The sequence below is a fragment of the Triturus cristatus genome, chromosome 5_2, assembly GCF_964204655.1.
Source record: "Triturus cristatus chromosome 5_2, aTriCri1.1, whole genome shotgun sequence".
Taxonomy (NCBI): Eukaryota; Metazoa; Chordata; class Amphibia; order Caudata; family Salamandridae; genus Triturus; species Triturus cristatus.
In genome coordinates this window covers 279,874,298-279,901,201 of record NC_140588.1, presented here as the reverse complement: position 1 = coordinate 279,901,201, position 26,904 = coordinate 279,874,298, and positions in this window count along the sequence as shown.

Genomic DNA, 26,904 nt, shown 5'->3' with positions numbered 1-26,904 from the left:
CCAAATAAAAAAACGATAAAAGGGAAATGAGTAATATTTCTACAGTAAATATGGGCAATACAAAGGAAATCATGTGATATTTCTACACTTAATATCTGCAATTTTCACAAAAATGACACATTATAATGTACAATTTACTTTTGGGTGATCCACGTCAAGCGAATTGTGCTAAAGGGTATGCCTCGAGTACTTAGCTATGCAAGACACTATGGGGCATATTATCAAGCGGCAGCGATAATTATCGCTGGCCGTGCTTAGCGTGAATTTTCTTATCGCCGGCTATCGCTGGAATTTATCGCCATGCTAGCGCTGTATTAACAGCGCATAGCGCAATGGCGATAAATATTCCAGCGATAGCGGGGGAAATGGGCCAACATCGCTGAAAAACCAGCGATGTTGCATGAAAAACAGTGATAACCTTGCTGATACCACCCTGTGGTCGTATCGACATAATCCACCCCCTATGTAATGTATACGTAAGTCATGATTTTTGCAGACATTAGAAAGCAGCGTTAATGCTGAGTTAGCGCAAATATGATTATCGCTTCGCCGGACCGGGCCTCGTTGTAAATATCGCGATGCCCCATTAGCGATATTATTCCATGATGTTTTGTGCAGCACGCCTCCTTTGCATCTCATTAACGATGCAATGCGAGGCATGCCGTAAACGGGCACTAAGTCATTGAAACATGCGCTAGCGTGTCCTTGTAAATAATGCAATAAAACTATCCCCGCTTTTCACCCGAAAACGGACGCTAAAGCGACGAAAATTGTATCGCCAGCCCTTGATAATATGCCCCTATTTGTTCTGCCTTTGCACAGTAAAACTGTGCTAAATCGTGTTTAGCATGACACAAGCACAACATTATTTGCAACCTGTTTGATCTCGCGTACAGAACAAATGGCTGAAGGTAATTACACCAACCTTTGCATGAAAGTAAAAACTTTACTCAGGGAAGAGCCTTAACTTGGTTTGCTGTAAATGCGTTAATATGTTTTTGAGACATTCATAATACAGGGTGCAAACTCGTTCCTGCGTCACTATAAAAAATTAAAAGGGCCATATGGTGTCAGGGGAAGCATTTTCTAACTCCCTAGATCACGTTGGTAGGCACCATGAGGATCCCCATTAGAATAAAATAAAAAGTGAAGATATGTGCATCCTGAAGCATGGATTGCTAGGCCCACCATGGAACAGATATTTGTCAATCCTACCTATGGGTCTGTAAATCATAGGCAAGGGCCCTTGAAGCTATGTTGGGCCCACTCTTGAGTTCACAAACTCTGACCCTAAAAACCCACACAGACTCAAGGGCCTTGTTTGACCTCCTGTGGATTTTACAGACCTAGTAACACCAGCCAACAAAATATAGGAAACCAGTCTCTGCTTAGCTACTGGAAAGCGGTGGTTGCTGCATTGGGGCTCTGAGGCTGCACCCCACAGAATTTGGTAACTAATTTCTCCAAAATCATTAAATAAACAGATTTACTTTGAGATATGATCTCTGTTTGAGCTGTCTGACCCACGATCCAAGCAAGAATCCAGATGTCAGGTGGCAAATCAGCTTGTTGGGCATGTGACGTATGAAGCAGGGCTTACTTGTCTATGGCCCTTCACTGCAATCTGGGGGTTAGTAATATCCAGTGTCAGCCAGTGACTCTGCATACATCATTGCCTTGGACATTGCAGACTGCATCTCTACGTGTGACCAGACATCATTCACCAGCATCCATCACACCCTTTCCCATTCATCAGGATTGGATGAGCAATCCTTCCTAGGCCTTAGCCCCAATATTTGGGAAAGGATGGGGTTAAATGTAAAATGCGACTATGCATCAAATAATTGTTTGTGCCATGGCGCACTTTTAAACAAGTGCACCAGGTGGAAAAAGGTACAGTGCACCCTATTACACTCAATACCCTGCCTCGTAGGGCAGCCGCAAACCCATGGCTCCCTGGGTCAGTGAATTTGTGAAAGAAGGAGTTGCTGTTTGAAGCTGCCAGTCCATCTTTCACTGTGCAGTTGGAACCTGCCTTCACTTTCAAAGGGGACAGAGATACCCCCGCAGGTCGGTTCAGAGAGTGACAGCTCCCACCCACAATGAGATGTCTGGAGGGTCTCTGGAACCCCCTTTTCTGCCCTCCAGAGGGCTGCACTCTGTGGGAGCACTGATTGCGCACCACCTTTTTGTTGGGCACTGTCAGAGCACCTCCTGAAGGCTTATTTGCCACTATGCCCGCATCCTTAATACAGTAAATACGGAAGGGGTGCTGAGGCACAGTGGTTCCCTCGTTTAAATGGGGACAGGCACCCTTTTAAATGAACATCCACTGAACATAGTGCAGGTGCTATATGTGCCCCAGCACTATCTGTTTCACAGGACGGGCTGCAAAATCCTCTGCAGCCTCTTCTATAATGCTGCAGTGCCTGAGGGATGCAGAAAACAGGCAAACAAGTCATTTCACCGCACCCCAACATACATGCAACAATGTAAGGTTACAGCAACCCTGCTCGGCTTTGGCCCTCTGCCCTGCAGGTGTTGCACAGATCTAAGCAGCAGATGTTTAACAGCTGATTCATCTTACCCCCTGCGGTCACTTCACATTCTAAAAGAAAGGTTTGAGAGGAGCGACTCACAGTACCAGTTACTGGGGCAACTTCTGGAACCAGATGGTTTTACTTACAATATTTTCTATATGGCAGTAAATACTGCACCCCTGTCCTTTCCAGCTATTGTAAATGACAGATGTTACTGTTATTACTAAAATTATGGTACACAATGTATCCATCACTGAAGGGTGAAAGGCTGGGTCTGCCTTATCGAAATGCAAATTGATGTTTCAGGACACAGCATTTTGTCAGCCACAAGCGTTCTGCTAACCGAGCCATCCTCCAAGAATATAATATGAAATTAATTGTAATACATTATTTAATTTTCATTTTGTGTAAAGCCAAATGTGCCATCAAAACAGAGCACGAGATTCACTGCACATGATTAAACTGCACTGATAGTGCACCAGGAAATTGTGTTGCTCATATCATACAAATAAATCTAATGAGATCACAGCTGAGAACAAAAATGGTCCCTGTGTGGCCCTTTTCTCCATCTAATCCAACCATTATGTTCTGTTACTGCAACTGCTGAATACAGCCTCCTTTTTTCTATTTCATACAAACCACCATGATAGTTGGGTTACAGTTTTTGTTCCTATAGCCAGTCTCGAATGATTACGAAGAATGAATGAGAATTAAGGGGCCATTATGATGACGGACAGACTTCCGTCCATCCGCCATTCTGCCGGGGCTTGGGACCATCCGCCTGTACTGCGACGGTCCCGCTTATGAGATTATGATGCGACCGCCACTGTGGCAGTCGCATCGTGTATCTCTGACATTGCACCCGCCGCAATCTGAAAATAACTGTTTGCATTTCCCTGCACTACGTGGCAGGCACCACACGGTGCCTGCCACCAGGAGCAGGGAAATGGGTGCCCCCCCAGTGCACATCCACCTCCCCCAACACAAGCAGGGCCCGCTATGGGCCCCCCAATGCAATCCCCGCCAGCCTGTGAATTGCGGTTTCAAGGCCATACACCGGCTCCTGGGGAGGCAGCATCATAATTTGGCAGACGGTGCCTGCTAGGCACCACCATCATATTGTTGATGCAGGGTAGGTCTGCCAGGCAATTGTAACTTTTGCCTGTGGCGGACCCGTGGCGGAAGGACTTGTGTCCGCCAGCACACCACCCGTCATTGTAATTTGGTGGGCGGAGAAGTGCCTTACGATGGTGGTTTCACCACTGTGAGAAGTTGGCCTGGTATATGCTGTTCACTAGTTAAAGTGGACACCTTGCACCAGTACAATTCGACTCTTATGGTAGTAGGTTTAAGACAACCTTTAAAGAAAGCTATCCTAGTGGTAGCTGTGGAGAGCAGCCTTCAGGCTAAGTCTTTAGAGGAATGTAAAGCAGCTTGTTTTACCACATGATCTCTTGAGTTACCAAATGAAAGGACACCACACAGGTTTATATATCAAATATAGATATATTTATTACTAAACAACTCTCTACTAATCTCTTTATGAGATTAGAAGTCAGGAACATATGCACAAATCAACGTTTCACAAACAATTAAGCACAAATATGGCTGGGGCCCTAGGGGCGTACCAGACTATATACTAAAAAAGAGATTTAGAGATAACGACTTGCAAAGGGACAAGGCCTAGGGCCTTCAGAAGCATTGGGGCCTCACGAAACCACCCAAGTCAGGTAAGTAAAGGACCCACGGGGGAAGCATGCAGTGTGTTAACCCAGCCGCAAATCCCCGTTGACTTCAATGGTGCAAGTCGCGTTGGAAATTAAGGGGCAGATTTATGTTAGACTTGCGCCACTTTTACGCCGCCGTTGCGTCACTTTTGTGACGCAGCGGCGGCATAAACCATGTGCCATGTTGCGCCTTATTTACAACGTGACGTGTCTAGGGAGATGCGTCACGTTGTAAAGCCCTGCGCTACATTAAACCTGCGTCAGGTTTAATGTATGCAGGGTGGGCGATCCATCGGAAAAAGCCTCGGAAAAGTGACGCAGTGAAATCTACAAGATTTCACTCAGTCACTTTTCCGACGCTGCTGCGTCAAAACCTAGCGCTTGCTTGAAGCAGGCGTAAGGCATGATGCAACATGTTAGGTATGGGCAGCCCCTAAACATTGCTGGAGTTGCGTCGTGCTTGCGACGCGACTCCAGCAATGCGCCGCCCTTACGCCATCAGATGCGTCACGCATCTGTTTATCCTTGCGTCACGATGCGCTGCATTGTAAATGCGCCGCATCTGTGGTGGCGCAAGGGTAAACTTGCGTGACGCATCTTTCCTGGCACATCCCTGCTGATTTGCAGGGATGCGCCAGGAAACATAAATCTGCCCCTAAGAGTTTAAGGATACTTCGGGAGAGTCTACAAGCAAGTCACTTACAGGGTAAGTAGTTCTAGAGCCAACACCCACAGGAGTACCGTAGTGCTGGAGTTACCTCACATGGGAAGCCGGGTGCATAGGTGTCTTTTGGTGTCGGGTCGCGGCGTCGTTTTCAATGGGAGCCAATGAAGACTTGCTGCTTGTGAAGACAGAAGAAGTGTCCGGTGGAATCCAAGACTGGATTCAGAAGAAGGAAGACCTGAAAGCAGAGGGGACAATGTTCAAAGTCACTTGGCAGTGACCCGGGGCCAGGAAGCTGGATGCCCACAGTCGTCGGGTGATTTCAGGTAGTTCACAGGTGTCTTGACTCTTCAGCCACGAGGTCCAGGAGGCGTCGACGACAACCAGGAGCTGGATTCGGTGTGTCCCACAAAGTCTGCAGCTTACTGTGGTGTCGGTAACCAGATTGGAGCCAACAAGCCTTGGTAACAGCAAGTCTCGTGGAAAGAACAAAAAGTCAGCGGTGCAGACCAGCAAGGTCTGAGGGACTCACCCAGCGAGGGTAAGTCAGGGCAGGCCTGGAGCAACCAGGGGAGCCCTTTTAAATTTTTGGAAAATGTTCAGGGGACCCACTAGCCAACCGGCAAAGGATCGCGAAGACGCCTCGGGAGGATCCACTCAACAGGGGCCCACGGACACTCGGGATGGGGTAGGCCTCTGATCTTCGGAGGGATTCCTGCTAGAGGGTTGGACCACACAGGGCCCTATGCACAGGTTCGTAGAACGTCGTGGAGCAGTTGCAAGCGTAAGGCATGACGCAGCATGTTAGGTATGGGCAGCCCCTAAACATTGCTGGAGTTGCGTCGTGCTTGCGACGCGACTCCAGCAATGCGCCGCCCTTACGCCATCAGATGCGTCACGCATCTGTTTATCCTTGCACCACGATGCGCTGCATTGTAAATACGGCGCATCTGTGGTGGCGCAAGGGTAAACTTGCGTGACGCATCTTTCCTGGCGCATCCCTGCTGATTTGCTGGGATGCGCCAGGAAACATAAATCTGCCCCTAAGAGTTTAAGGATACTTCGGGAGAGTCTACAAGCAAGTCACTTACAGGGTAAGTAGTTCTAGAGCCAACACCCACAGGAGTACCGTAGTGCTGGAGTTACCTCACCCAGGGAAGCCGGGTGCATAGGTGTCTTTTGGTGTCGGGTCGCGTCGTCGTTTTCAATGGGAGCCAATGAAGACTTGCTGCTTGTGAAGACAGAAGAAATGTCCGGTGGAATCCAAGACTGGATTCAGAAAAAGGAAGACCTGAAAGCAGAGGGGACAATGTTCAAAGTCACTTGGCAGTGACCCGGGGCCAGGAAGCTGGATGCCCACAGTCGTCGGGTGATTTCAGGTAGTTCACAGGTGTCTTGACTCTTCAGCCACGAGGTCCAGGAGGCGTCGACGACAACCAGGAGCTGTATTCGGTGTGTCCCACAAAGTCTGCAGCTTACTGTGGTGTCGGTAACCAGATTGGAGCCAACAAGCCTTGGTAACAGCAAGTCTCGTGGAAAGAACAAAAAGTCAGCGGTGCAGACCAGCAAGGTCTGAGGGACTCACCAAGCCAGGGTAAGTCAGGGCAGGCCTGGAGCAACCAGGGGAGCCCTTTTAAATTTTTGGAAAATGTTCAGGGGACCCACTAGCCAACCGGCAAAGGATCGCGAAGACGCCTCAGGAGGATCCACTCAACAGGGGCCCACGGACACTCGGGATGGGGTAGGCCTCTGATCTTCGGAGGGATTCCTGCTAGAGGGTTGGACCACACAGGGCCCTATGCACAGGCTCGTAGAACGTCGTGGAGCGGTTGCACTCAGAAATAGTGCATGGTACCCAGGGATTGCGGTTCCTCATCACTCGTGGGGTCCACTTGCCTCAGCGTTACTGGGGACTCATGAAGGCCTTGGAGAAGTCAGGAAATCCTCTTCCTGGACTGCAGGGACTTTGGACTCCGGCGGGAGCAGTGAAGTTGATTGCAGTTTTGGGTGCCTGCCAGGCAGGGGAGTCACTCCTTGACTCAAAGGGAGATTCTTCCGTCTTCCAGAGGTAGTGGAACATTGAAGGTCCGGGATTCGTCATCAGGGCGTCGTCTAGGCGTATCTGGTTTGCAATGGCAAGGGTTCCCTAACTTATACTAGAAGGAAGGGAGGGACTAGCTCTATGATCCCAACTATGGGAGGGTTAGGGGAGTGGGTGGCTACACCCACTTCCCTTTGTCCAGTTTCGCGCCAGAGCAGGGGCAGGTAGCCCGTGAGCCGGTTTGAACTGGTGTATGCACAGAGGAACCTACTGCTCCCCCAGTGCAGGACTTCAAAGCACTATAGGAGTGCACCCACCCAGCCCCAATACACTAAACCCTGTCTGGTAGGTGGTCACACCTCCCTGTGACAGGATGCCACTTGTTGGGCTTCCTCCACTGTGAGTTTCGGACATCAGCAGGAGGGCAGCCCAGTGTCTGTGACTGGTGGCATCCATTTTGTGATGCCTGGGGTCTTCAGGATTCCACTGTGTTTCCACAGTAGGTACATGTCTATCCCTCTAGAAGGGTGGGATCCTACTCCCACACCAGTTACTGGTGTGGGGGTATGATTCCAAAGCGTTTGACACCAAACACGACATGTTTTGATGCAGCCATTCCAAAGTTACCATTTACCGCGAGGTTATACTGCACTTAAGAGTATATGATTTGACCGCATTCACAAACAGCCCCAGAGAATGGACTCTGAGAGCTGCAGAGGGGTCCTGCTCAGGCAGAGGCACCCCCTCACATGGAAACCAAGTACCCTGCCCTCAGGATTGATAGGGCCTGCCTTAGGGGTGACGGATAGGTTTAAATGTGTGTGCAGGAGAGATATAGTGAAGCTATATCTCAGTGAGAAGTGCTAGCACCACCTCACCCAGGCTGCAGTAGCAGGCCTGTGGTGTCAGATTCAGTCTGCTTCCCAGGGGTGGCATTATTCATGCTTCATCCCCTGGTAGGCCTGTGAAGTACCTATGCCCTTGGTACCTAAGGTACCATATACTAGGGACTCATAAGGCACCACAGTATCCAATCACTAGTGCACCTTATATGCACTCTATGTTGTTTAGAGTGAACAGAGAGGCTGGAGCCCTGATTAGCAGGGTCCCAGCCAGACTATAGCCAGAAACCACTGTAAACATTAGAATAAAAAGTGGGGGCAACATAAGAGGCAGATCTACTCTCCTACAACCGCCATCGTAATGACCCCCTAAGTCTTAATTGCCTTCTCACCCACCTGAGCATATATGCATTTCAAGTTTACGCTGGCGCCCCGAGGTGATTCTGTTCAAAGTGTGGCCACCAGCAAAGGCAACTAAAGCCCAGGTCTAATTAACCACATCACTAGCACAATGAGTCCCAGTGGCGGGATCTAGTTGACCACACCACTGGCACGATGAGCACCAGTTACCTATTTGCCCAGCACTGCTATTAGTCATATTTGATATGATTTGATGTTACTGTAGGGTCTTCAAGACTATATTAAACATAGCTTTCCCTATAATTTTCCTGGAACAAAGTGCTGAAGAAATCACTATCATGACAAGCATCCCCCTTATTTTGCAGACACACTCACATCTCTAGTGAATCTTGACACACAGCAGCCAGGACATTAGACTGTAGACTAAGAAGTGTGAAAAAGAAAAAGCAAGACAGGAGGTCTTTTCTGTCAATGCATCCAGGATCTGGAGCAAAATCCACCCCAAAGCTGCTCTGATGTAGGAACAAGTTGAAGACTTACCTCTTTACAGAACACTACATCACAATGCATTAACCTTCCACAAACCATCTTCCTCTCCTCTTACTTATCAACGTATTGCTTGTTCTGACCATATACAGCACTCCACTGACTTTTGGCTAGGTTTGCACTAAATAAATATAGCATATACATAAATGCATTATTTGCATTCGTTTTTAGAAAAAGGACAAATTAAGATAAAAGCTCACCTCCCTAGTGCATGCATCTCTGTTGAAAAGTAGGCTTGCTTGTTTAATCAATAATTCTGGTAAATGTTTTATGTTCATATCCTCAGAAATGTCTAAAAAATATGGCTATCATGTTTTTCAAAAAGATGTGCTAAAAATGAAATTCCCAAGGGAGTGAGCATTGATCAGGCACGCGTGCTATGCACAGTGGCATGCTGCAATTTTCAAAGTTCACCAAAGGCCACTGCAAGCTGGTGAAGCTGGTGGCAGGTTGGTCAAAGGCCAAGTCCGACTACCAACTTGCTTTTCATCTCTGAAGGCAAGCCAAGGCCCTGCAAAGAAAGAAGACCGCGTGCAGCGGGGTTGGCCGCCTTCTGTATTTTGGACTAGTGTGGTCCAAATGTTTGATGCGTTTGGCGTTTGATGCGTTTTTGGGTACGGTAAGCTTTGGTCATACTAATCTATTTGGAAATTCACTTACAAAACACAGTTAAAGTACAGTTATATTGCAAATTAAAAGACAAGCCACTGAAATTCATAGTTTATTGTTACAGAGAATCCCATTACTCACACATCAGCAAACAAGAGTACATCTGATCACATTATTCCAACATACCAAATGTTATTGAGTATGTTTGCCTTCTGCTATATGGGAGGAACAGGTGGTCAGAATATAAGTATTAATAGTTAAGAGATAATTCACATCATATATCAGCTAGAGTAAACTTAAGTACTGTGGGGCAGATTTATGTTGCACTTGCGCCACTTTTGCGCCGCCGTTGCGTCACTTTTGTGACGCAGCAGCGGCGCAAATCATGCGCCATGGTGCGGGGTATTTACAACGTGACGCATCTGGGAGATGCGTCACGTTGTAAAGCCCTGCGCCACATGTAGGCGTTCCAGGGCAGGTGGGGGCGTTCCGGCGCAGGAACGCCTCCTAAAAGTGGCTGAGTGAAATCTACAAGATTTCACTCAGTCACTTTTGAGCCCATGCTGCGTCAAAACCCTGCGCCTGCTTGAAGCAGGCGTAAGGATTGACGCAGCATTGTGCAGATAGGGCCCCCCAGAGCATTGCTGGAGCTGCGTCGCGCTTGCGACGCAACTCCAGCAATGCGCCACTTTTACGGCACAGATGCGTGACGCATCTGTGCCGTTTTTTCCCCATGGTGCGCCGCATTATAAATGCGGCGCATTCATGATGGCGGAGCTGGGGCGCAAAATAACTGGAGCATCCCTGCTGATATGCAGGGATGCGTCAGTTATTATAAATATGCCCCATAGACATTAATGTGGAGGTGATTGATAATAGTATTGACACCTTTTTTTCTGAAAGCCCTCTGCAGGTAATAGTATGTTACATGCCACAAACAGCCATGTTGATAAACTTAACCACTTGGGTGCTAAAGACATTCTACTTATTAACCCTTTACTGCCTCTAGTGTCCTAAAGACGTGTCCACCATGTCCTAGCTCTGGGGGCTGGGAATGCCTGTGGTGCTCATACCGGAGGGATTTCCTTTTGAAGTGGCACCTTCGGCCTAAGGGGTACCGCTTTAGCTCAAGGTCTTTTTGTATCAATAATATCAATGCAAATAGTGTGCTGACTTCATCAAAACGAAAGTAAAAAAACCTGGAGCCTTTCTGCCTTGGATGTTTTCACTAAAAGTGGTGCTTGGGGGCATAACTCAGTCCTTCGTGCACTGAAGACAATAAGAGAGGTCGCTTTGGATCCCTGCTTGGGTTTCACCACATAAGGGCCATTTTCAAGCAGGAATTGACTCAATAGACACAAGGGTTGATTTATTTGGGGCAGGGCAGAGCACCACCTGGTATTGCAAATTGGAGCCAGCCCACTGCAAACCTTCACTATTAGGGCACACAGAGACATTCTGTTCTCTGGAGATTTACCCCAATCTGTCCACCCCTCAGCTCCTCCAGATACCAGGTATTACAATTATACTTTATAATATATGAAGTGTGGGTGGCACATACTGAGATTGAGTAGCACCCTGCCTTCAAGGGCCCATATAGTCCTTCTGCCTCTCTGGGATGCAGATTGGATAGATTACCCCCATCTGCCTGCCTGAGGGTAAATAGCACCATTGAACATCAGGGAATAATTTCTTTGTTATGTATGGATTATGGATTGGGCATGCGGCCCGTATTTGTATCGGGCTAAACCCCAATATTCCATGAACTTAAAGTCTTTCTATCCCCTCGGAGGCTGATTAGGGAGTTTACCCCCAACCTGACCCCCCCACCAGGTTTTGTCTGAAAGCTGAATTAGACATCAGGAATTAATGTTTGATTTATAAGGTATTGGGGCCTGGAGCCTATTATTATCATGCTTCACCTGTCCACCCAGTGACTGAAATACATTTCCTGCCTGCCACCTAGAAGGCAAATTTGGGAGTTTACCTTCAATCTGCCTACACAGGAGAGGGCAGAAAGCAACAAGAGACAACAGGGATTACTTTTTTTATTGAGGAATGTGGGCTAGTCCATATCAGTATCGGGCTGCAACCCTCCTACCCAACGGCCCTCGTAGTACTTCTGCTTCCCAGGAAAACAGATTTGTGAGTTTACCCCCAATAACATCATAGTGGTTTTGATCTGCACCCCTCCAAACCAGGAGCCCACACAGAATTTCTGTTCCAGGGGAGGCAGTTAGGGAAAAATATTCTAATCTGCCCAAAGGGCAGGGACACCAGCGATTACTTTTTATTTTTATGCATGGGGAGGATCTACCTATATTGTTATCAGGCTACACCCTTCTGTCCTAAGGGCACACACAATATGTCTGTCCCCTTGGGAGGCCAAGTAGGGCTCACATTGACATTACATTGAATTCTCACTGTCACAGATTTGGTGATGCCTGCTGGTGTGATAGACTCACCTACTCATGTGAGGTGCTATTTTCATTAAGGGATAATTCAATTATTTCACTAACACTTTGACATTTGCATTGTCTTCTGGGTAAGACAATGTTGTGGGATCCATACAAGCCACACCACCCTAGAATTCCTGGGATTTCTGAATATCAGAAATAACCATGATTTGTAGGGTTGCCTCAGTATCAACCAACTCCAAGCCTAAATCTGCAGCCATCCACTTTTTAAGTGAGAGGTAATTGACAATTTATCAGGCATAAAGTTGATGTTTTGAGTTCATTTTGGGGTAAAAAAAATAGAGGGGTCCGTGCAAACCACATAACCAAGGATTTCCCTGCTTCTCTAGGTTTCAGAATGGTCCATGGTTCGTAGGATTCTCAAGGGTGTTGGCTAAACCTGTTCCAAAATACTGCCGGCATCCCCAACTGAAACTCAGAGGAATTAGGGCAGACAAAGTATCCATGTATGCATACTTTTTTAGGCAGGGAAACATGCTTGGGCCAATTTAGGCCACTCCATCCTAGTTTACCCTTGGTCAGTGGTTTTCCAGAAATTGCACAATTGGTTGCATAACCTGTTTGTCAGACACACACAGGCCCAAATACTGAAACTACTCACATCCCAAGAATCAATATGACTTCAGAAATGTGATAACATTTTGTTATTTAATCAAATCTGGAAATTTGCAGGCCATTCTGCGTAAGGAAAAGTAGTGCAGTCAAGGCAAGCTAGCCCACTGTGGATTTCCCCGGGTATCGGGTTTTCAGAACTATCTGGGTTAGGAAGGGTTCTCAGTGTCCTTGTCAAGCTAAGGCTCAAATAGTACAAGTATTCACATTCCAAAAATCAAGGTAAACTCAAACTAAATGTCCTGAATTTTCCATTGTCTGTGTTAGGACTCACTTGTTCCAGAAGATAGACCAATCCACCCAAGATAGAAGCGTGGGAATACTTGAAAGTAGGGCTTTTATCACTTTTTGCAGATGCCAGAACTTTCCCTCAATGTGAAGAACTTTTGTTGATTCAAAATGTTACATTTGCATATCATTGTTGGTAAGAAACATTAGTATGATCCATGCAAGTCACTACATCCTGGACTACCACGATTTTCACTTTTTCAGAAATGTGTGGAGCTGATACGTTTATTTGAGTGCAGGCAGAACCTGGGCCCAAATATGAAATGGAACCAACAGGACAAAAGTCTATGGGGCATATCAACAAGGGCTTTATCTCTGCTTTTTTGGCTTTAAAAGCCAAAAAAGCAGAGATAAAACTAGCACCCTATCAACAACAGGGTGCTAACATGCATATTTGCATGTTAGCACCCTTTTACTCTACGCTTCCCCTTGCATCTCTAATGAGATGCAAAGGGGGCGTTCCAGAGTAAAATAATAGGAAAATGTCGCTAAGCGACATTTCTCCTATTATCAAGAATATCGCTAACCCTGTTAGAGACAAAAAAGCAGCGCTAACCGCGGTTAACTCTGCTTTTTTACGGCTGGTATTTTTCTGACTTAGCCATGACATCCTATGGAAGGAGGATATCATGGCTAAGTTTGTCTGTCCCTATCAACAAGCTAACGTGAGATTATCACTGGTTTTCCAGCGATAATCTCACGTTAGCCACTTAGCGTGAGGATTTTTATCGCTATTGAGATAAGCGTTGCTAATAGCACGCTATCTCAGCGATAAAAATCAACGCTAGCCGGCGATAATAACCCTAGCGCTAAGTGCGCTTAGCGATAATTATCGCCGGTTGTTGTTGATATGCCCCTATGTTGTTCAAATGAAATTTTGTCTCTTCACATGTGTGCATTTTGAGCATTTCCTCTCCCACGTTAATTAGGATAAATGTTGACATCTAGAATGGTTGGGCATTTGTTATTCTATATAACATTTTACGAAATTTTTAACTTCCAATTCCAAATTAGTGTGCACAAAAGCACCATTTGAAAAAACGCCCCTAGAATTCCTACGACTATGAGAAATCCAAAATGGGGAGGGATACAAAACCCTAGAAAATACATATTATTCTTTCAGATTCATTTTCTATTTATTAAATATTTTCCTAATGAAGTTACACATGGTCAGTACACAATGACAAATCATTATAGAAGATAGCTTAGTTGATGCAGTGAGGTATTATTGGTTTTTAGACGACCAACAAAAACTATAAATCTCACTGACGGGACAGTGTGACAGCTGTAATGGTGCATTTCTTTCGTTGATTAGCCTTCAGTGCAAAAACTTGCAGATAAAACTTTGGGGCATGCTTACAAGCCCCTTGCATCACCGGAGCATCACTTTTTCTGATGCTCTGGTTGTGCAGTGTGCTGGCCCGTATTTGCAAGGCCATGCAAAGCCACCCTGCGTTTTTTTTTGGGCTTGTAAATATGGCCTCCTTTCACGCATTACTATACATGAAAGGGGCATGCCATGGATGTTGCTGCAAGTGTTCCCACGCAACACCCTTGGATCCTGATGCAGTCGCGGATTTACAAGGTTTCGTAAACCTGGGGATGCGTCAGATTCTGATCTCTCCCCAGGGGAGGTATTAAAGTGGTGCAAGAAGGAGAAATACATTTATGTCTCCTGAATTTTTTTTGCTATTTCTATGTGTGCTGCATTCTGCATCGCACATGGAAGGAGGAAAATGCCATCAATGATTGTTTTTGTGCAGACGCGGGCTCCTTCCTGCACAAAAACAATCATCCCTGCAACTCAGACACCCTTGCACCATGGTGCAAGGGTGCCTGCATTGGTGCTAGGCAGCCAATTGTGGTCCAGCACAGAGGAAAGCACAGGGATGATTCGCATTGTTGTAAATACGATAAATTCCTGCACTTTCCTAATTACGTAGCTCAGAGCAGCAGAATGGCTTGCAACGTCATGCTGCGTTATTTTCATGTAAATATGCCCCTTTGTTTTGTCTTTCTCTTTCTTCCCACGTGAATTAACAATTTTTTATATCAATTACTAGTTTCTTAGGGAAAACCTTACAGATTCCACACAAATAACCTATTTATTAATTCAGACTTTTGTCTAGTTTTAAGACAGGCTTAGATTTCCGGTTGACTTCTGGCTGTCATACCTGTTTTTCCACAAACTGCAAGTATTTAAAAAACATAAAATAGGACTTATAGATCACATATTTAAACATTTTCAAAAACTACATGAAAAAAATATGACTTTCCTCCCACTCTACTTGTTACCAAAAGCAAACACGATCTCCATTCTAGCAGAGCAAACCCTTTGTGAAGACTTACTTAGGAGAAAAAAAAACAGTTGTGCACTGAGGGGTATATTCACAAGAACGTGTGATAACGACTGCAAGAGTAGCTTAATGCAACTCTCAACATCGCAGCCCATCGGGGGAAAATAACGCCGTGTCAATGTGGAATTCACAACACGGCGGTAGCGTGTGATAGTCTGCCGAAAACGCGGCCAATGTCCGCGATACAACCACCCTGACGGAGATAAAAAAACAAACCACAACGCCAGAAAACGTGCGATGAGCCCATTCACGATGAGGAAAGCAGGGATAAGCACCACTAGGGCCGCGAAACACACGGCAGGCGGGAATAAGCACATCAAAAGCCTAAAAAAGTAAGACAGACCAAACAGAAAACAATAGTCAACCATAATGGAGACAACCCGAGCCAGCAGAGAACCCCACCAAACCCATTGGCAACAAAACATTCTACATGGCAGGCCATCTTGGACAAGATGAATGCAGCCTGAGAGCAGAGGAGGACAATGGCAGAAAACCAGAACTCCAGCAATGATGCGAAAGGCACAAACAAGCAGAAACTCGCCAACAACAAGAAGGCAGCAATGCACACCGGAGGTGGGAGTCCAGCGCCACACCAGGAGCTGGATGACATGGAGGAAATGGTGTCCACCACATCAGTCTGGAGATGGCCGCAGGACTCGGGGACCGGAAACTGCATCAAACAACAGACACAACAGCAACAGGGAGAGGAACCAGCAGGGACTGGGGGACTGGGGAGATGGGCACAATGGCACACATGCACAACGAAGCACAGCACAACAGCAGACAAACCAGCCCAAGAGTAACAACACCAACCAAGAGCACAAGTCACACAACCCGGCAACGTCACACCACTGAACAAGCACAGAAGTGAAGCCAACACCGCCTGAAAGGGAGAAGGGTGAGCCAAATTAGAGCTGAAGAGACATCTCACACACAATGCAGCACACACATATAGGAAGCAGAGTACCCCAACATCGAACACAATGTGGTACACACACCAACTTGTGCACAACCAAACACAGGACACAAGTGCACCCGCCTGTGGCCGGTAAACAGCCATACGCATCTGGCAAAGCACGAAACAGGGACAGGATAATGCACAAGTACAAACACACAGTCCTGATGGGGTAACAATGCACATATGGCAGGGATCCAGAGAGTCTGTGACACACACATTGGCATACAAATCAAGACACAACACAGTTGAAGAAAAGTGAAAGTGCGGAAACTGTATCAACAAGTGCGAATCAGTCCAGCCAAGAGAAGTGCCACGATATGCAGACAAATGCAACAGCATGTCTGAATGAGGAACTTAGGAAAGTGCCCATGTCCACCTCGGGGGAGTCCCTCACCAACACAAGTCAGTGCCAACCCTCATTGGTTGTCCGCGCCTGGAACATGAGTCCTGGCCAATGCAGCCATATCCACTGTCATCTCGGAACATGTGACCATATCCACAACATGCAACCATGTGTCGGGACACGTGCAATGGGTCACATCCAGTTGTGGCTGCAGGTACCCTGTCACTCATCCACGAACGCGAGTGCAGCTGCGTAGGCCAACATCTCCAATGAGCGATAGTCGTCCACCATATCTGACATGTCATTGACGTAATCCATTAGTTGACCCGGACAGATGTGCTGACTCCAACCACTGGACCCAATGTGCACCAAAGCCCAATCAGGTAGTGGCTCAATGTGCTCACTGCACACGACGACTCGTGCAATCTCCCAGGTCCAGTTTCCAGCCTGCATGCAAAACATCCATGCATGCCATAAGCGGTCATCCTGGTGACACTCCTGGTCGTGGGCCAACAGGGGGAGCACATGCACGTCATAATCCAGGTCAGCTACCGTTACGTTGGAGAGGCAGACATCCATGGACCACTCGAATATGCACGAGTGACAATGCAACGCAGGCTGCACGCAGGTGACGTGCGCAAGGCGGAAGCGCAGCCAGTAACTGATCTGCAGCATTGCCAACGGCAGTGCCCCCAGTATATGCAGCAAATGTGCACGGTACAGCTCCACGTGACTGGAGTCAAACATGTGTCCGGGATGGTCTGTCATTGCATCAGTGGCTCTGCTTGAAGCGGCACTGGCTTGCCCTGAGACAGTCCTGTGGATGTAATGGCACAGCTCGGTGGATTGAGCAGTGTCTGTGTGCAACGGGTGCAGGCCTTTCTGTGGGGTGGGAGTACATGTGAAGGCCATTTCACGCACGCCAACTATGACCAAGGACTACTGCATGTGGGATGTGTACACGTTGGCCCCACATCGGGCAGTGCATAGTGTGGGAGTCGCAAGCAAATGCTACTGTATCTGTCAGGTGGTGCTGGGCACATGCAAGTTCCTGCTCGGAGCTGCAGATGTGCTACCACCTGATAGTACAGACAAAGGACCTTTCATCCCTACAATAACTTCACCAGCTGCATGCATACAGGAGAAGTACAGAGGCCAGTCGTGGGTGTGGCGGGACGTCTGCGGACTCACTGTGTGTCACATTGCCACACAGCTGCTCCTCCCTGCCACGGGCACCCACACTTGTGTGCGCTGCACGGTTGCATCACATGCACTCCTACGGGACACCATTCTAATGCCTTTCTGTGCATGTCCAGTGCCATGCCAACAACACCGTGACGCTGGCCTTCCGAAGGTGTGCGCCCACTTGGGTGTAGGCCAATGGTCCGGACAGGGCGGACACAGGTGTTCAGCCCATTGTTGGCTGGGATCGCGCTGCGAATGCGGCCAGGCAACAGACTCATGCATCCGCAAGACTGATTGATACACATAACACCTGGCATGCATGTGCCAAGGCCCAAGCGTTCTTGCGCTCCTACATGTCCCCGTACCTGCGGGCCCGCCCTCCTAGTACATGCCACATTGCAACATTGTGTACTGTGGCCCTGGTGGCGATAACACCCCAAAACAGAGACACACTTACCGCACTTCCTGCACTGGGCCAGGTCCGGACCACTCCCTGCCCCCCCTGCCGAACCAGCACATGCAGCCTGTGAATGCAGGGCAGTAGGTGCAGGGCTACATGTCCAGGGTGACTGCCAAAGCTAAGGTGACATGGCAAGACAGCACACTGTGATGTTGCAGGGCCCGTGCCCATCATGCTGACACAATGAACACACGGACACACTTGCTCAGAGGGTGTGAATGGCTAAATGGCTACGGGCACGTGCGCACGCCACATTTAATAGCAGGCACACTTACCGAGTGACACCTGTATTGGATGTGTGTGGGGTGTGTGCACACCAGCCAGCAAGGGCTGCCTGTGCAGTCAGAAATCGACAACAGTGTACATCGTAAAGGACACAACCATTAAGGCCCCATGATTTGTGCTGCACAGAGTTAGTAGCCCCGGATGCACAGTGTCCTGCATGGGCCTGCTGCCTCTGGCCCCTGACTTGCAGGGCACTGGGGCAGGGTCACGGGTGCAGTGCATTTTCACGGAATGACAAGGGGCCTTGTCGCAGAATGTCTCGATGGACAGTGGACGTTTTACCCCCAGGGCAGGGTGCAGAGGGCAGGACCATGCTGATACAGTCACTATGGTGGAGATGAATGGAACAGACACATGTCGGACACCAAGTCCATTCCAGCCAGAAGTAGATGCAGAAAACCATCAGGCCATGGGCTCTTGCACCACCAAGGTCCAACCAGATGGTGCCCATGACTCATTGCGCACAGAGTTAGTGGCACCAGTGCTCTTAGGGGATGCCGCCTGCAATGAGGCATGTCCAATGGTGTGGATTTCTCCACATCTTACCCAAGACACAGTTCCACATGTGTGACCTACTGGACCGCAGTGTAGGCCTGAGGCAGCGGTCAACACAGGCCATTCACCAAGTGTCACTGGCATAGGTTGGATGGCCCCACCGGCCTGCGTAGTTCAGGTTCAGTGGCACCACGGGATGCGGACTTGCGATGAACAGGGTTGATGGCACCAGGTCAGTTGTTGATAGTGTTCGGTCACCTCCATGACTGTGATCCGGCTTTCGTCCAGACTGAGCCACATCTTCCTCTTACTCCTCTCCGTGCGACCACTGGTGTGGACCTAGGTGCTGGATGTGGGAACTACTGGTCCACAGGGTAGTCCTGGTCCCAAATCCACATGTCGCTGGCTGGCGTTGAAAATGGCTAGTGGCACGATGTGTCGCCAGCTGGCATTGAACAGGGTAAGTGGCACCCTGTGTTGCCGGCTGGCGTTGAACAGGGTTAGTGGCACCACGTGTCGCTGGCTGGTGTTGAACAGGGTTAGTGGCACCATGTGTCTCAAGATGCCCATATAGAACTATGCCTCACTGATCGAAGGGAGTCTGGTGCTGTGGCCGCTGCCCCGGCTTTGGGGTCACTACCATTCAGGACTCAGGACACAGTTTCACATATGGGACCTACTGGGCCAAAGTGGACGCCGGTGTAGTATGTGAATGAGGAAGGAGTAATGTGTGCCAGCGTAGGGAGGCCAGCGATGGTCTGCGGAGGCTGCAGAGGTCACGGAACTGGTGCTTGGGGCTTGCGCCGGCACGTGGTGGGCCCTCCTTCACACACGCCAATGTCGGCAGGTGATCAGTGTGGCCTGGCTGCCCGGGGGGGCCTGAGGGGTTTGGGGTCGTGTGGGCCGGGGTACAGCAGGCACACAGGTTCGCAGGCAACTCCACTCACAAGGACGGCATTGGCCTCATGGTGTGGTGAGAGGTGCCACCCTGGCAGAGACGCTGGGCATTCTGGAAGAGGACCACACCCAGGGCTACGTGCTTTTTATTCACAACCCTATGCTGGCCTGGCGTGCGCCGGTCCATCCCACTCCACTCACGCTTACATGAGGGACATAACAGGTGACATTTCCACGCACTACCCCACTGGCTGGGGTGACATGGTTGCATCCACTGTCCACTACACTCCATACACCAGAGGTGTATGGAGCCATGGATATGGGTGTGTTCTGCATACTGCGGTCTGCCCATTTTGAAAAACAAATCGTCCTTCAAACATACATAAGTGTAAGAACAATTAATACAGACCAGAATCAGTACTATATTAGGTGAAAATGTCCAGTCGGACATATAGATTTAATATTTAGCCGTGATAAATTGGAATTACACAGAGCATGATAGAGTGGGACACAGTCCTGTATCCTTCGACAAACAAAGACAATCACAAATATTTAGACATTTTTCAGGTGAAAGAACCAAGCTTAACGCCGATCCAGATAATAGGGGCAAGCTTTTTAGAAAGTGACCAGTGATGCACAACTTTTAACACATGTGTTTAACGTGCATACTGTTCAACAAGTTGATGACGTTTCGATCTATAACAAGATACATAGATCCTCATCAGGACTAAACAATGACAAGCCTGAGAGCACACTGCCGGAATTATAGGTGCGCCGGGGGAGAGAGAAAAGCTGTCCGGGGGTTGAGACTACTAGCTGTGCATCTGAGGATAGGGGCACACTAGCGAGTCGGTTCCGTTGAAAGTGAAGTGGCGGCGCCGGTGGTAAGTAGATCTGGGCGTCCGCGGCGGTATTAGGCCTCTTGCCGATCACAAGGGTAGCCGATTGGTCATGAAGATCCGGACGAGCTGAATCGCTGGTGTATGGAGCCCGCAATTAATCAAAATTGGGGGGTTCAAGGGGCAACAGGTGCAGCACAGCCAGCAGCTTTGTGTGGGGTGGGATGTTGGTTGTCCATTGTGTTAGTGCCATCGGCCTGTTGGGCGTTGTTGGTCAGGATGAGTACGTTGGTTGTCCCTTTGAGCCTGTAGTGGGCAATGACATTGTCAGGTGTTGGGTCTGTGTGGCTGGTGCATTTCCTGGGGGTCCGCTGTCTCTGCCTCTGTGGTGGTCAGGGGGGGTGTTCCGGGTGGGGGTTTGGGTCCTGGGGTGGTGGCAGTGGGTATTGTGGCCCTCTTGGGTGTCCGGGCTGCATGACCAGTGGCTCCATGGCGTCTGTTGGTCTGCATGTGTGGCTCTGGGCTGTGCTCCCTTTTGTGGTGCAGGCTGTGGTCCGACTTTGCATCAGGTCAGAGCAGTGTTATTTTCCTGCTGCTAACATGCCTTATCGCCTGTTTTGTGTTCTTATCACAGTTCTGGCTGGTCATTGTGAATGTTGTGGAGTGATGTTGTCGCGGCTTTTGGCACCGGAACGCCTACTCTGCATCTCATTAGTGATAGTTGCGGTGGTCATCTGTGGCGATGTTTTTTGCGGCTGCTATCGCGGGTAAACTGGTGCTGTGGGATGTTAACACCAGCTTGTGACTGGGGCGATAATTTTATCGCAACTTTAGCTGCGATAAAGTGCCGTTAACTCTGCAATAGATCCTTGTGAATATCCCCCTGAGTCTTGCCTATTTTTTCAGGTCCCTCCAGGTACCAAAACCCTGAGTAATGTAATATTGCTGCAGCATTTATCTCAAGTTGCTGCCAGCCAGTGTGAGAGCTTTGCATCCATGGTCCCAACTTTGAGCTCAAGTTTTTGAATTTGGATCTGTGAAATGCTTATGAAGCCATGTTTGTGAATCTTGGCAGATGAACGGTCCAGATATCCCTATCTATTAACCACTAGAAAAAATCTTCCATTTTCTTGAAAACGACTAAATATATTTACGCCAGGCCATGCAAAGGAATTTCCTTGGATTTCATTCACCTGTTTTTGTATTGGAAAGCAAAGAGTCTTACAGGAATTAAAATGAGACATGTCACTCTTTTGAGAGCCCGCAATGTCTAATACACTCTTGACAGATCTGCACAAAACCTGCCATGCAGCGCCCAAATCAGATGAACTTTTTTTATTGGAAGAGACACCAAAGTTATTAACAAAATAAAAAAATATTATTTTCAATGGAAACTCTGACCTAACCATAACTATAGAGGTGCTATTGCTGCTTGTGTAATATATAACTTTAGTGCCTTTTGTCGAACCAGCATGAAATTTGCCAGACCGGGAGGCAGATTTACAATCACCAGTGCATCTTTTTTTTGTGATGCACGGGGGGCACATTTTAGTGCCTCATATTTACAAGGACAGGAAAAGCCACCCAGGGTGACTTTTCCTGTTCTTGTAAACATAGCCCCATTGCACGCAGCACTTTGCGTGATAGGGGCGTTCCATGAGTGTTGCTGTGGGTGTTCCCACGCAACACCCATGGAACCAGACACATTTCCAGATTTACGAGAAATTGTAAATCTGGAAATGCATCTGAATGCCACGTCTCCCCAGGGGAGGCTTAGGGTGGCGCAAAGAGGAGAAATGTATTCATTTCTCCTTGGTGTTTTTTCTCTTTCTATGCATGCTGCATTCTGTGGCACACATAGAAAGAGGAAATAACTTCTGGTGATTGTTTATGTTCAGGAAAGGTTCCCTTCCTGCACGTAAACAATCAGTAAAACAATGACGTTTTGTAAGTTCTATGTGTGCTAATCAAGCACACATAGAATTTGAGAACACCCATTTCTGATTGTTCATGTGCAGGAAGGGAACCTTTCCTGCACATAAACAATCTCCCCACGATGCAGGCATCCTTACGCCATGGCGCAAGGGTGCCTGTGCTGGCGCATGGCAGCAGTTTGTGCGCCAGAGCAGGGGACAGAACAGAGATGCAACATATTGTAGTAAATATGTTGCATCCTTTGCTTTGAAAGGATGCAACATGGATGTCGTGCTTTGCTTACATTTAGTGGCCACGCTCGCTTTCACTTTTGAAACAGCCTGGATAATGCTGCAGCAGGGGTGGCTGGTGCATGGAATGCAAATGGTGGATCGCTTCCTGTCGTCGGCCAAGCTGGGACGGAGTTGAGGGGCTGCCGATAAGGAGCTGCTGTTTGTCCAGTGGGCAGCCTGGCCGCCTGGTCCTGAGAGCTGCCAGAGATTGTCCGGGTGGTGCGGCTCCTTTTGAAGTCCAAGGGTGCGCTGAGGCCCAGGAAGCAGTTGGAGCCGGTGCTGGAGCGGGTAAAATAAAAATATTTTGGTATACCCAATCCATTTACATAAGTTTTATTAAACCGACTAAGAAACTAATTCTAATGAATAATAATGTATGGTAATTGAACTAATCAACCTTATTAACCAAGAGAATACACGTGGGAATGCATTTGCATGGCTAAAATAATAAGTGAACTAAGTTTGTACGCATATTAAAATGATATGTTTAGTTTAAGCAATGTTAATGTGTTTTGCGCTTAAATAAACCAGCATTAACGGCTTTAAATGTCGCATACGGCTAGATAAATGCATACACATAAGGATATTAGCAAGGGAATAACATTGTTTATTCATTTCCATGTATTAATTACGTTTTGTGTTTCTTTACCTTAAGTTGTCTATTTCAGCCTGCTAAAAGATGGCCACCAACTGAATCCACACTAAAGTACATGACTTCATGCAATTGACAGCAGAGGAAGGCGTCTGCACTGACTACGTAGCAACCTCTCCTTGAACCCCTGAACCAGGTCCATGAAGACTACTCTGGGCGAGATGCCAATGTCCCTGAACACGGATGAAAATGTTGCGAAGTGGGAACCAAAAGCCACCTTTCCACAATAGACTGATACTTTCCTGACCTGGGAACGATTTTCCCATACGCCTAGTTTAATACATCATCCGTATGTGAACTTTTAAATTGTTGCTTAAAATCTTGGGACGGGGCTGAATTCAGCCAATGAAAAACCTAGAAATTATGAAATGTTTCTATTATATGTAAAATTTCAGTATAAATATTAGTAGTCCAGAGAGGGAAAATTAGGTTACCACCCAACGAGCTTGAGACGCACCCTGATCGATGCTATTCACTACGCTTACAGCAGAGGACGGGACGCTAGACTCTTTGATGAAAACTGAGGACCCGATTCTGACTTAGAGAACGACAATTAGCCAGAATAGGTAATTATGACACAAGATTCTATTGCATTTGTTAGGATTTTAACCTGCAATTTAATTAGATAAAGAAAATGTATTGTTTGAAGAACTGTGTCGGGTGGTTATTTTTTGAAATGTTTATTTTATTAGTATAAGAATTGAAGTGTTTTGTCATCAAATCTCTAGTTCAACTAAATGATCCAATTGACCTCCGGATGGAGGAATTGTTAGGGTAAATTAAATAGATGTGGTTTCCTCCATCCAAAGGAAATAGAGCTGTAGTTCGGAAGATAAGTTGAAGATCTCTCCTCTGCAGGCACGGATAGATTGATGAGAATGAATGTTGGTGTTATGGGCCCCACCAGCGTATGATGTATGTATGTGCGTGTGACTGTGGAATCATTCCGTCCGTTGAAGCAAGAGGAGATTTTGCATTCTGAACTGCACCAGTTTTCTTGGTAGCAAGATGATGGTTTTTATTGTCTAGGTTTGATGAGTTGCATATATATATATAGCTACCAGTATTCTGAGTAGCTAGAGATGGGTTTTATTGTTATAGTTGATGATTTTGGCATGTATATATAGCTTATTGATTATCGATTGATATTGATATATGTATTAACACTATATGTTGAAGTCGTATTGAGTTCTATGTAGTCTGTACGGCTTCTGGGATGTAAGAAGTCGGTGACAATTCTGTAGTAGTACAGAGGTAAGCGCTGTTCTCGGGAAAGACGGGATTGTGGTTGCCCGTAGGTACACGGGGAAACGCGTAAAATTTGGAGTTGCGCGTCGCATTGTCTGGGTTCGATTAGGTGACATCGCTGTGTGTCACCATTAGAGATAATTTCTGTGTGAGAGAAGTGTATATGATAGCAAAGAGTTATTTGTGAAATTTCAGTCTAAAGTACCAGGAAACCAATAGGTATGCCGATAACGCTTTTTACTGAAAAGGTAGCAGGTGTTCTCTGAGCTTATTAGAAGGACAAGGTAGAGGTAAGCGCTGCTTTGTTAACAAATGTTATAATTCTTTAGTAGGACAGATTGTTCACTGTTTTCGGGAAAGCAGGATTCTGTGTGAATGAACGGTACTTCTTTGTGTGAAAGTGAGTGAATGAAATAGCATTTGAATTAATTGCGGAACTCTGGTGTTACTTCTCAGGAGCATTACGTTTCCAACTATGGGTTTTAATTCCGGAGAGAACAGTTAATTAATGCGTGGTAGAAGGGTGAAGTAGAGGGATGCGCTACTTTGCCAACGGACGTAATAATTCTGTAGTAGGGCAGAGGTAAGTGCTGCTCTCGGGAAGCAGAATTCTCGTGGGAAAGGTCTTTTACTATTCTGTGGTTAGCGGAGCAGACAATGGAGATGTTTGTACGTTGTAACTAACCAGTATTGTAAATTTGAAACAAAGTCTACCGAGTAGTTTGTAAAGGAGGGGTAGACTGAGGACAGGAGTCAGGAGTAGAAGCCGCTGCAGCGACTGTAGACATCAGAAGGACCGCGCTGGGATTGGACAGCTAGTCAGTGACGTAGACGCTCCAGGATTGGTGCGTTAGTGTGAGTCGCGCAGGGATTGGAAGTTGTGACAACGACGTAGACGCTCCAGGATTGGTGTGTTAGTGTGAGTCGTGCAGGGACTGGAAGTTGTGACAGTGACGTAGACGCGCCAGGATTGGTGCATGAGTCGCGCTACTATTGGATTTAGAGATCGTACAGTGATAGAAAAGACTAAAGAGTTCACAAAAGACAGGAAAAATGTATTATCATTCACCCGAGAGAAAGAAAAAGTCTGTGTTCAGTAAATTGAAAAATGTATTTGTAAAAGACAAGAAAATTGTCACTAGGGAAGGACAGTTACTCCCTCCGGCAAAGACCCCTGCATCCTTCATGGTTGCGAAATATGGGTACCATACCTGTATCTGGTTAGACAATTGGGCAAAGTATACAAAGGAAGACGGAGTTCTAGCGTTTCCAGAGGATGGGTCTTTTAATTTGGCCATATTAAGGAACTTACGGGAGAGGATGATGAGCTTAGATCCGCGACCCAGACCTACACAGTTTGAGGCATTGACAGAGTGGCAATATGAGATGCATGAGCGAGAAAAGCAGAGAAATGGGTCTAGGTACCGGTACATGTTCGGACGACCAAATGATCGAGAAACTCATAGCGATAGAATGAGGAGGTGGCGAGATGCCAGTATGACAGAAGGATTATTTCCTCTTAGAACGGAAGGAGAAAGTGGAGGAAGAAAATGCCTAGAAAAGAGAAATCATGTAGAAACCCGGAGGTATGGGGCTAGTGACACTGACGATGATGTTCTAGATGATATGTTTTACAAGAGCCCGCCTCCGTACAGACAAGAACCAGAAACGAAAACCACAGGAACCCCAGTAAGGGAGACTCTGAGAATCATTAAAACAGAAGTTATGACCCCAGAAGTAAAAAGAAGAAATTCACTTAAAGAGAAGGGAACTAGGGTTGAGAACGAAAATTCTAGAGAACTAGCGGAAACCACCTTAGAATTGACTGAGAAAATAAGGGAACTAACGAAAAATCTAGAAGCAGTTACAGTCCCTGTGACCATAGGTCCTGTTATGCCTATTTTTGAGAAGCAGAAAAACAGTGAGCATGGGCTAACAGTTCCGTATGTGAACCAAAGACAGGCAGAACAGCCCCTGATGAAAACGAAAGAAAATTCCTGGGGACATGCTATGGGTAAAAGTGAATTACCTGTGTCAAAGAATCCATTTTATTGTTCTGATACTGCTGAGAGAAACCGAAGGGTAGAGGGATCAATGTTAGAAGAACCACAGAGACTGACAGAACTAGGAAATGCAGAAAAATCAGTAAGCCTAACTACTGAAGATTTGAATGACTGGCTAAAAGGTTTGCAGGATAAAGAAAAAGAATCACATACCATTGATGTTGCAAAGTTAAGGATGGTGTTAGAAGAATTGATAGTAGGGACAATTC